Source organism: Aethalodelphis obliquidens, unplaced genomic scaffold (assembly GCF_003676395.1).
Source record: "Aethalodelphis obliquidens isolate GAN/ISIS:26980383/991018 unplaced genomic scaffold, ASM367639v1 scaffold3, whole genome shotgun sequence".
NCBI classification, from domain to species: domain Eukaryota; kingdom Metazoa; phylum Chordata; class Mammalia; order Artiodactyla; family Delphinidae; genus Aethalodelphis; species Aethalodelphis obliquidens.
The window spans coordinates 16,305,688-16,317,930 of NW_020837947.1; the positions used below are offsets into that span (position 1 = coordinate 16,305,688).

Genomic DNA, 12,243 nt, shown 5'->3' on the forward strand with positions numbered 1-12,243 from the left:
TCGGTACGCGGGCCTCTCACTGCTGTGGCCTCTCCCGCTGCGGAGCACAGGCTCCGGACGCGCAGGCTCAGCGGCCATGGCTCATGGGCCCAGCCGCTCCACGGCATGTGGGATCTTCCCGGACCGGAGCACGAACCCATGTCCCCTGCATCGGCAGGCGGACTCTCAACCACTGCGCGACCAGGGAAGCCCTAAAAAGTATTTTAAAATAATAAGGAAGAAACGTTTTTGGAAGTGGTGCAGAAGTGGTGATTTACAGATTCTTCTGCAATGTCAGAAGATTTCAAAGAGCTTTGCTTGAGGGCAAGGGTTGCTGTCACGACAGACCTGCGTTTTCATCTGGAGGCAGGCTTCCCAGCATAAGCTGCTTCCTCAGCTGGGTCATGTGCACTAGAAATATTTTTAGTAGCTCTCATATTTTGCAGTTTGAAGTGACTCTGAAACCTGCGTCTTCTGACTCTCAGGGACACTTAGGGCACATTACTTTCTACAGTGGCCAAAGTCCCTGGGCTTTTCATCCTAACTTTTCTTGGGTTGTTCTCTACGGATGCTGTGCTCTCAGACTCTGGAGCACATGACACAGGCAGCATGCAAATTTTATTTCCCAGGCTGGAGAGTGCAGAGCTGGGAGGATAAACAATTTCACAATTAGCTGCCAGTGGCCAGGCAGGCAGGTAATTAATATATCCTCTGGTCTGTGGGTGGGAGTAGGCAGGAAGAATATCAATTACATCACTGGGCTGTAATGGATGTTACAGTCCTCTTCAAAGGTCATCTTGAGGTTGAAACACACTTTCCAGTTGTGTGTCTGCCTTTATAAATGTAAGATGCAGGAATTCATATGAGTGGTAACAGATATAACTGTACCAGACCCAACATTTTACATAATTTCATAGATTACCAATCCCTAATCATCAGTAGAGGAATGTACGTATATCCGTGCTACCTTCGAAGGTAAATACTTATTCAGCAGGGGCAACTCTGGAGTCAGATGACCTGGATTCAGATCGGTGGCATATGATCTACCACTGATCTGCCATCAGTGGCTATCAGTGGTAAATGTATAACAACCACCCTTCCTGAAAAAAAGAAGACCTGATTTATAGCATTTGCAGATTTCCATGGTGTGAACACGCCTACCATGGCCAAATTCAAGCCACCATCTTGATGTCAACTAAATAGCACAATTCCTGAAAATTTAACAGTTGCTCAGAGCCAGTCCAAGCCAGCTCCAGAGCACCATTGGTTGAAACCCAGGCTCTGCTTCTTACTAGTTGTGTAAACTTAAGCAAGTTACACGGCTTCTGTAGTCCTTAGTGTCTCATCTGTGAAACGGGCATAACAATATTTATCTTAGAGGGATGCTGTAAAGATTACATGAGATAATGTACGTGTGGCAGGTATGAACCTCTCCTGCTGTCGGGAGAGTAACTGACCAATGGTCCGAGATGCTTTGCTCTGAGTCTATCACCCCATTCCTGCTGAGGCCACGGGCTGCTCTAAGCCAAAGACTGGCAGGGAGGTTATAGCAGGTCCATTCCTGCAAGCTGCAGGACTCCTCCGATGGATGACTTTGGCTTAAAGATTCCCCACTGGCTTGGCCAAAACTTTATTAGAGCTGCACTGTAGTCTGAGCTTCTGCCTACCCAATTCTTCCTTCTCTGCTCTTCACGCGGTCAGACCTATAGCAAGTATGACGTCTTTTTCCAATTCCCTTTTCCCTCACGAGCATTTCTCCCAATAGATCTCTGCATGTCCAATCTCATCTTGGCTTCTGCTTCTCAGAGGAACTTAGCATGCTAGTCACTTTAGACTGTGCATATAGCAAGTTCTCAATAAATATTTATTTTTTTAAAAAGAAGAGTGATCTGGGATTCCCTTGCCCTTGAGGACCTACTTCTTCCCCTGGTAAGTGATCCTGAGAGGGAACATCCTCTTTAGGAGAGACGATGACTATCAACCCAGGGGTGCCTCTGCCTACCTCACCAGGGCAATGCAGACCAACACTTCCATCACTATCTCCATTTTTCTAGTTTTCTTTTGCTTGCCCCTCCCAGCCACTTCCAACAATGATGAACTATCCTCCCTTCTCAAGACTTTTTCCCTCTGATTCTGTGATGCCACATCTCTATGTTATCCTCTTCTTGGGACTGACGCTCTTGTTTCCTTTGTTTCCCACTCCTCAAAGAGTGCTAAAAAATGGGTGACCCACAGGCTTTTTATCCTCATCCTTGATTTCACCAAATGGCTTCAATTCAACAACTTTCAGCAAATAATCAGTGAGCACCGCCATTGCTCCAGACATGATCTCACCCCTCATGGAATACAGATATAGATATAGATGTAGATATATGCAGATAGGTATATATAATTACCCTTTCTCTGGATACTGATAATTTCCAATTCTATATATCTAGCCCAGCCCTCTCTTCTGACTGCTGGATGTCTCCATTCACGTGAGCATCTGAAACTCAGCATATCCAAAGCAGAACTTATCTCTCCCACCCCTCTGTACCTGTATTCCCCACCTACCGTAGTACCCTCCATCGAATTACTCCAACCAGAAACCCAGGATCTTCCTTAACTCCCCTCATCCTCCAGCTCCACATTCAATCACTCAAGGAGCAGTGACTGATTCTACCTCAGACATGTGTCTGAATCTTTTCATTCCTATCAGTCTCCTCTGCCGTGCCAATTCTATTCCAAACCAAAATAGTTTATCTTGCCCTACTCCAAGCATCTTCCCCTTGCACAAGATTTCAAATGCAAATCCTGTCATGTCATGCCCCCCTCCCTGACCACAATTTGACCTGTCTGAGACTTTCCATTGTTTTCAGAATAAAGCCTCACATACTTACGATGTATTTGCCCCTGCCCACCTTTCCATCTGCACAGCATACCCCTGTGCCCTGCCTTCTAAAACTCCATCCATATAAGTTTTGTAGTACCTGGGACTCTTGATTTTTGTACATACTGTTCCCACAGCCTGATCACCTCTTCCAGTCACTTGTTTAATGTCTGTTTCCCTGACAGATTAGACACTCCATGAAAGCTGGAACTCCACCTGTGCTTTTCAGTACTGCATTCTCAGTATCTGCCAAAGTACTGGCTACAGAGTAGGTGCTGAATACTTGTTGAAAGAAAGAGAGAATGAATTAACCATATCAGAATATAAATAGTCCAAACATTTATGCACGAGACGTACATAACCTTGTGGGTGGGTAGGTTCATTAAAAGATGCTGGTAACAAAATGCCAGACCTACCAGTTTTATTTATAATTAAAGAAAAGAACCCAGGAAGAAGAGTTTAACGTTAAAAAAAAAAAAAAAAGCTGTCAATTTCAGTCACTGAGAGGGTGTGAGTGAGCATGTGTAGGTGTGTGTGTGTGTGTGTGTGTGTGTGTGTGTGTGTGTGGCGGGGTGGTGACAGGGGGTCCACCATGGTGATCTGGTCATCTTGAGATGACTGTGTCCTCCTTTTCTGCACAAGCATGAAACTGAACTAGGCTGTCATAATAAGGAGACTGGTGAGCAATAGACTGAAAAAGTTTAGGAGATGGCCATCACTTCCGGGCTTTATAATTTTGTTCCAGAACTTAACATACAGCCTTTTCAGACTTTCTTATATTTCACAAATTTGTTCATGATATTCTATTTCTAAATTCACTTTCTCTGATAAATATCTGATTTAGCTTAGCCTTTACAGTCAACACCATCATAATGAGGGCAGCTCCATGTGGTATTTCCAACCTTCACGCTCCAGTCCTAACTCCTTAAATGAGTGGATGAGATGAGATAACCTCTATGTTTCTTTTTTTTATATAAATTTATTTATTTATTTATTTATTTATGGCTGTGTTGGGTCTTTATTGCGGTGTGCAGGCTTCTCATTGCGGTGGCTTCTCTTGTTGCGGAGCACGGGCTCTAGGCACATGGGCTTCAGTAGTTGCAGCACACGGGCTCAGTAGTTGTGGCTCACGGGCTTAGTTGCTCTGCGGCATGTGGGATCTTCCCGGACCAGGGCTCGAACCCGTGTCCCCTATATTGGCAGGCGGATTCTCAACCACTGTGCCATCAGGGAAGCCCTCTATGTTTCTTTTCTGCCTTAAAAAGTACTATGATTAATTAAGGTCTGTTTTTTTTTCCTCCCTTTTCTCAATTCCCTGGGACCCCAAGTTAAAAGGGCCCTGATGACAAATCCTGTTCCTACATTTGCCTTCCTCCTTGCTAATCTTTTTTCTTCCTTCTTTGTTTGTAGCCTCTTCTAATTTACCAACGATGGTGTGATCATAAGTCAAGGGCCTACCCAGTATGACAGCATTCCAATAGACCCTGGTAAAGATATTTAATTGCTTCTTGCCACAATTTTGTTATTTGCAAAATGGGACTAATAAGGCTATCTTGGAGAACAGCACAATTTTGGAAGACTGTAGACTTAATGAGAAGTTTTGAATTTCTCAGAAAAAAAGCCTTTCAAAAACTTGGTGTTAATTCAGCCCTTGATGTAAAATCATTTATTTTGACTGAATTTTAAAATTCGCAATGCTAAATGTGGCTTTGCAAATAAATTAAATACAGGTTTTGCTCTGCAGAAGCCTGACTTCCACTAATAACATTTAGAGAGGATTACTTGAGGTATCTTTTAGCCAAAATATTAAAGTTGATACTGGATGAAAAGTAGAAACCAAAGTAGTCTTCAGGAGTAGGGTATGAAGCAAATAATGCCCTTCGCCAGGTTAGAAGAACTTTTTCACGAAGAAGAAACACTTCTAAAATTTAATTTTGTTGGATTATCGATAACATTTTATTTACTTATATATAATCAAGCGCTATAGACCTCAAGTTTAAAAGTACTATTTGCTAAGGCAGCTAAACCTAGCAAAAGTGTTTCTTTTTGTTTTTGATAGTAAAATATTAGTCTAATTAAATTGGTGTAACTTAATTTCATCAGCTATAATAGAGAGCTGAACTCCAAGACCTGCCGTGCCCTGGGAAGTGCCTTTAGATCCGTGGAGGCAACAACTAACTTCGCTGATAACAACTGAGCACCCATTTTATCCAGAAAAAAAATCCAGCTAATCATCATTCATGGCCTAGAGGCAACTGAGAGACCTGTACATAAAATACAGATGTGCACATTTATATGAATGGAAAAACTGGAGAAGGATACACTGACATGGTCATATATTTATCAAACTGTGAATCAATCCAATATTCATTTAGTCATTTATTCAACAAATAATCTTTGAGCACTTACTATGTGTCAGATCCTGTTATTTTATTTTTAAAAAAACTTTTTTTTAGGTGCTGAAGAAATGCTGGTGAGTAAGGCCGCTAAGTTCCCTGCGCATATGCAGTAAATCCTATTCAGTCCTTCCTACATGATGGGCTCCAGGGAAGCAATAAATGGGATGTATACAGAGCAGGGAAGATGATACGTGACCAACAGCAGATGGAATACTTGACAGTCAGGCTGAGAAAGGACTAAGGAAACAAGCTGAGAGTCACACAGGATGAAAAGAGGCAGTTCAGCATGGTGGTTAGGGACATGGCCTCTGAAGCCAGACTGCCGGAGTCTGAATCCTAGTTCCATCACTTCATGGATGTAACTTAACTCTGGGCAAGTTGCTTAACCTTCCTGAGCAACAGGCTCATCATTAAATTGAGATCATGATAACATAATAATAATCTCATAAGATTGTGTTATGAGGATCGAGTTAAGTATTCAGGTACTAAGGAACAGCGACCCAAAGGTTGGGATCAAGAGAGAATGGTGATGAGATTTTGAAGGATGGATAGGATATGGATGGAGAGAGAAACAAGAAGAAGACTTTCCAGCTTAGGGTAGCAACATAAGGAAAAGAAAGGATATGGGAAGGAGCCTGTTCTCAAGAGAGAATTTGAGAAGCTTGGTTCAATTAGCATTTAATTGGGAAAGCAGTAAGTCAAGGTTGGCAGGATAGGTCCAGATTATTGAGTCTTGAAAGCCGCAGAAAGGACTTGAGAATTCATCACAGAAGGCAGGACACACCAAGCTTCTTGAGCAAGGAATTAAATGACAGGATGTGAAGTGCTGCTTTGGAAAACGAATCTGGCAGCACTATACAGGGTGAAAGGGCGAGAAAGTGCCTAAATCAGAGGAGATTAGTTAGGAGGCTGTTCCAGCACTGAGAAACATTAAAGACAGTGCTAATGGCAGTGGCAACGGAGAGAGGGTGAGCGACGCTGCAGAGACATTCTAAACAAAATAAAAGGGGTTTCAGTGCCGATTGGACTGAATGGATGAAGGAGAAGAACTTTCCAAAAAAAATCAGGGTAGTGGTATATTGATGATGTATGTATATTATTCAAGTGTTTTCAACTGCAGAGTGATCAGATTGGGCAAACAGAGAATAGGCAAGATGCAGGAAACTGGCTGCACAAAACTCTCGCAGGATGCCCACGGAAGACTGAACGCGAGAACCCGATGAAGATGCAGGGCCAAGGTATTAATGGAAAGAAAGAAATATTGTGTGACAGGAGGAGCCCACCTGTGAAGGGCCAGAAACAGAACCCTCCATTCAAAGTAAATGATGAATTACTCAGGCTTTCACGTTTGGGGTTTGCACACAAAGGTAAAAGGCATATACTAATGTATGATATTAGGGATCTGAATTTAATGAGGGGAGCAGCTGGAAGTGACCAAGTTAAAGTCTCAGATGCATATTAAGTCAGAACAATTCAAGTGAGGGGTTTTATCTGCTGACTTCAACTTAGTTCCCACAAGTAAAGGAGAAATAACACTTATCCGGCGAACGTGCTGATCACACAGGGCTAAGAGTGAGCACAGTGGGAGATGCGGTGTCACTCAAGGTCTCCCACGGTGCTTCTCAAGTCCATCTAAAACTTAATGTTTTCTGGGGATGTATGTGGGGGGAGGGAGAGCTGAACAAGCTGATTTTAAAGTTTCTATAGAAAAATCAACAAAGACGAAAGAGCTAGAACAGTTAGGGGAAAGATTAGTGAGAAGAGATTAGAGCCTACCAGATAATAAAATATTTAGTATATAATAGTTATTGTATAGTACATTAATTGTATTGATGATATTATTGTCTATTATATAATAAAATGTATATTATGTGATTATATATTAGTTTACACACAAGAGCACACACACACACACATATATGTAATAGTGTTCTACTATACCTAAAGACACAGATCAATGGAATAACATAAAAAGTCAAAAAATTGATCCCTCCAAAAATAAGAATTTATTACATGGTAAAGGCGACACTTTAGTGTGAAAAAATAAATTATTCTGTAAAGGTTGTTGAGATAATTTGTTAACCATCTGGGAAAAAAAAGATATTGGATTCATATGTTACACCTGACAGCAGGATGGATCAAAAATTTTATACTAGACAACAGGAATTACAACAAAAACTCCGGAAGACACCATGGAGAATTCTTTTAATAGCTTCAGAGCAAAGAAGGTCTTTCTAAGTGTAACACACAACTTAGAAGCAGCATTTCACATCCTGACATTTAATTCCTTGCTCAAGACGCTTGAGTCCTGCCTTCTGTGATGAATTTTCAAGTCCTTTCTGCAGCTTTCAAGACTCTCAGTTATCTGGTCCTGTCCTGCCAGCCTTGACTTACTGCTTTCCTAAATAAATACGTGTTAATCAAACCATGCTTCTCACATCCTGTTTCCAAAACTGGCTCATTCTCACTTGCATTTTTCCTATGCTATTCATTGGTTAACTTATCCTTTTTCTCTTGGTCTGTGAAGCTTCTTTTCATTGAAGTTTTTTACTGAGATAATTGTAGATTCACATGTGGTTGTGATGCTTTTTGGTTAAGTATTATGATAATATATTTTTTAAAATAGATTTATTTATTTTTGGCTGTGTTGGGTCTTCGTTGTCGTGCGCGGGCTTTCTCTAGTTGCGGCGAGCGGGGGCTACTCTTCGTTGCGGTGCGCGGGCTTCTCATTGTGGCGGCTTCTCTTGTTACGAAGCACGGGCTCTAGGCACACGGGCTCAGCAGTTGTGGCGCACGGGCTTAGATGCTCCACGGCATGTGGGATCTTCCTGGACCAGGGAGTGAACCCGTGTCCGCTGCATTGGAGCAGATTCTCAACCACTGCGCCACCCGGGAAGCCCAAAGTCAAAGTCTCCATCTTGAGGAACTTTCCAGTTATCAGGAAAAACATTTTTGGACACAGGGAAGGGTTCATGCATATTCTGATTACAGTTTTCATGACTCTTATTTTGAAGTCCTGTTTATCAAAGTAATCCAAGAAAGATGGTCTTTGTACTTGTGGTGAAGTTGTATTTCTTTTCATAGTTCCATCTCCTTCCTCATCCTCACTGTTTATAACCATGGCCCCAAGTCAGACTCTAACATTGTGCTGTTATGTTCAATCACGGTCTGGGCCCCTTCACTCATCGTGCTTGTGGGCCTCATGGTGCGCACGCTTTCTGAGCTAGTCTTCACCATGGTGTGGGAATACAGCTCATCTTCATCCGAATTTTCTTCTTCCTCTTCCATTTCTCGCTCTATTCCTCATGTCTTTTAGCCTTGATTTCCATAGCTTCTGTGATCAAGTCTCTTAAAATTGATAGAGGTTTTGTATTCCTGATAAAAGGGTGCTGTAAAAGTTGTGTTGCAGTAGCTCTCTGCTCAGGATTCTTCACTAGGCGCTTTTTTAAAAAATTGGTGAAATCATCAGAACAAAGTTCTGGCTTCCTGAATGTTGGTGGTGGGTTTGTGGGAATCAAAAAAATAGCCTGGGGGTCTGGCAACAGGAGGAGGAATTCCCAGAGAATCAGACTTTGAAGGCAAGCAGGATTTGACTGCAGGACTTCGACAGGACTGGGGGAAACAGAGACTCCACTCATGAAGGGCACACACAAGGTAGTGTGCGCATCGGGACGCAGGGGGAAGGAGCAGTGACTCCGTAGGAGACTGAGCCAGGCCTCCCTGTTGGTGTTGGAGGGTATCTTGCAGAGGCGGGGGGTGGCTGTGGCTCACTGCCGGGACAAGGACACTGCCAGCAGAAGTTCTGGGAAATACTCCTTGGCGTGAGCCCTCCCGCCATTAGCACCACCAAAGAGCCTGCATGTTCCAGTGCTGGGTCGCTTCAGGCCAAACAACCCTAAATATTATGATAATATTATAACAATATCGATAGCTGACATTACACCTAGGGAACAGAAAGACACAGAAGAGTTTTAAGCAGGAGAAGGACAACAGATTTGCACACTAGAGGCTATGACCGTGGGTTGGAAGATGAACTGGAGCCAGGCTGACCGCCTATGAGGCTTTTGCAGATATCTGGGTAGCACATGAGGAGGGCTTTGTTGATGACCCTGATGGGGAATGATCTGAGAGACGTCAAGGAGGAAGAAGCGACAGTCTTGGCAGCTGGACCGGACACTATTGTGCCCTGCCTCCCGTCCTCTTGGCCACTTTTTCTCTAGCCATTGCTGCAGCCGTGAGATTCATGCAGAAGTAACCTGAGAGCAACCTCGCTTTCTGTTCCCAGTGCTACACCCAGAGGAACCCACGTGGCCCCCCTGTGTGCACAGCCCAGATGTGCGGGGAGTTAAGGCTTCGTGAGGTGAACCTGACAACAAACGATGAAAGCAGTGGGTAAATGCTTTCTGCTTTCCTCAGTCAGAAACATTCTAGGGCAAATTCTACCCTGTCCTCCCACAGTGCTGGCAGGCTTGAGCCTCGGTTTCCACGGGAGTGACCAATGTCAGGACACGCTCTTGTGTTGACCTTCCCTCCTTCCCTCTCTCTCCAGTCCCCCACTCCTAGTCCCTGGGATCACTGTCCAAATTCTAAAACCCTTCCTCCAAACCCTTGCCTCAGGCTCTGCTTTCAGGAGGATTCCAGGTTAAGCTGGTGACTGATTGCATATGGGTTGGGGGGCTGGGGAAAGAAAGCAGGCAGGGATGACTCCAGAGTCTCTTGTATGGGTGACTGAACCGATAGGGGTATCACTCACTATTAATGGAATACAGGAGGAGATGGGTTTCTTTGTGTGCGGTAGAGGCAGAGAGTAGGAACAGATGCTCATCTTGCCACAGCTATTCCCATCACAATGCCTGACGCTTTGCAGGTGTTCAAAATATATTGAAGTTGTAAGTGGAGGGAGGAGGCAAACATTGGTGCTTGGTCCACATTTGTATCTATTGTTAAGTATGTACTGAAAGTTGGGCTGGGTGTTGGCCAGGTGGCTGTGAAGCGTGCTGGGATTAAAAGAGGAGATCATGTCCTATCATCTGAGAGAATTATATTTTAGTTAAACCTAGAAGACATATACAAATGTGAAATAATTTGAAGGATTTTAGAAGCAATATATATTAACAAGTAAAAAATATATATTATTTATATTAGCATGCAAAAACTAAATATAATTCACACCAAGTAAAAATTACCTGGAGAAATAAAGATGAGCAGTAATCAAGGTTGGCTGAGGTTAATCTTATTGTCTTGGTTTATTTTTTATTTTTTTGGCCATGCCGTATGGCTTGAGGGATCTCATTTCCCCAACCAGGGATTGAACCCAGGCCGCAGCAGTGAAAGCCCCTAACCACTAAGCCACAAGGGAACTCCCTATTGTCTTGGTTTAGATCACTTTTCTTAATCTCATAGGGTTTTTATTTATTAATAGTGGTCAGATATGGAATGCCATAATTATAGTGAGATTTCATCGCCAACAAAGTTTCCTCTGTCTCGTATTAAACTTGATAACTTTCTTTTATGCATCTGCTGATTCTTTTGACAAGTCTCATCCAAGAGTTTAGTTTATTTCAAAAACTGGCAGTGAGTGTTTAAAACTCTGCAGAGTGGTGAAGGGGCAGCCAGCTCACTATAAAAGTCATACCAGGGGCCGCCCTGGTGGCTCAGTGGTTAAGAATTCGTCAGCCAATGCAGGGGACACGGGTTCGAGTCCTGGTCCGGGAAGATCCCACATGCCGCAGAGCAACTAAGCCCGTGCATCACAACTACTGAGCCTGTGCTCTAGAGCCCACGAGCCATAACTACTGAGCCCGTGTGCCGTAACTACTGAGCCCACGTGCCACAACTACTGAGGCCCGTGCGCCTAGAGCCCGTGCTCGGCAACAAGAGAAGCCACCACAAAGAGAAGCCTGTGCGCCGCAACAAAGAGCAGCCCCCGCTCGCCACAACTAGAGAAAGCCCGAGCACAGGAATGAAGACCCAACACAGGCAAAAATAAAAACAAATTAATTAATTAATTAAAAAAAAAAGTCATACCAGTATAACCTTCCTCTTCAATGCAAAAAAAAAAAAGAGTATAGAAACGTTTAGCTACATGTTGATACAATTCCATTGTGTTTTTAGTTTGTAATATGAAATGCAGAGCCATTTTTAAAAAGCTTCATTTGACTTGAAATCGAGTAGGCTTTGGTTAAAATTCTTTCATTTAATCATGAATGAAGATTCATGTCATGTCAGGGAAGAGTCTCCTGACATGGTACCATATCCCTCTGCTTAGTTTCTATCCTCCCTGTAGTCGGAAGTATTTAGCCTTGTCCTTCAACTTCCAGCCATTAGAGGGCAAGGCTGCTGCAGCTAACAGATTCTAAGACTTGTTTTGAGAGAGCCTGAGCGAAGCAAGCGTTTTTCCAATTACACACTATCTAATTCAATTTACAGTTATTAGAAAAACTGCCAGCCATTTCACGTTAATTTTGACATTTTCATAAGTACTTGCAATTAGAATTCAAGCTGAGATTCCAATAAATCTCTTAGACGTTTTACACTTACTTTTCCTGTCTTTAGCGTTCACGAAATATTTTTCAGAACACGTTTGGAGGTCGTTCTGCCTTTGGGGAATTTATGCTGTGTATGTAAAACAGTTGGGCAGTGAAAAAATATTACAATTTGGCAAAGCAAATTGAGGAAAACGACAGAGGTGTGCCAGGTTCTGGAAAACAAGTGTAGGATATGAGATTCAAAATTTAAAACAGATTAAATCGAGCCGTTAGTTTTTTACTTTATATAAAACTTCACTGCATAACTTCTTTGAATAGCAAGCTCCCTGGCTGCATTTAAAAAACATTATTTTAAAGAACATTTCCTGACTGCATTTAAAATGTAGTTCTATTCATCCATGTCTTTAAATTTAGCATTTATTGTATTTTATGAACTGGCCTGCATCTAAAGAGTGACGCACGTCTCTGGAAAAATGGCAATGGATTCTAAATGCCTCATCGGCCAAAT

The 12,243-nt window shown here is 42.8% G+C and overlaps 1 protein-coding gene and 1 pseudogene across 2 annotated transcripts in view; both read right to left on the reverse strand.

Annotated features, from left to right (window-relative positions):
• The window catches only part of UST (uronyl 2-sulfotransferase), a 287,336-nt gene that overhangs the window by 80,209 nt on the left and 194,884 nt on the right, over window positions 1-12,243 (reverse strand). The gene's annotated exons all lie outside the window — the stretch shown is intronic.
• LOC113607959 (serine/threonine-protein kinase 3 pseudogene) lies at window positions 8,088-9,171 on the reverse strand (annotated as a pseudogene).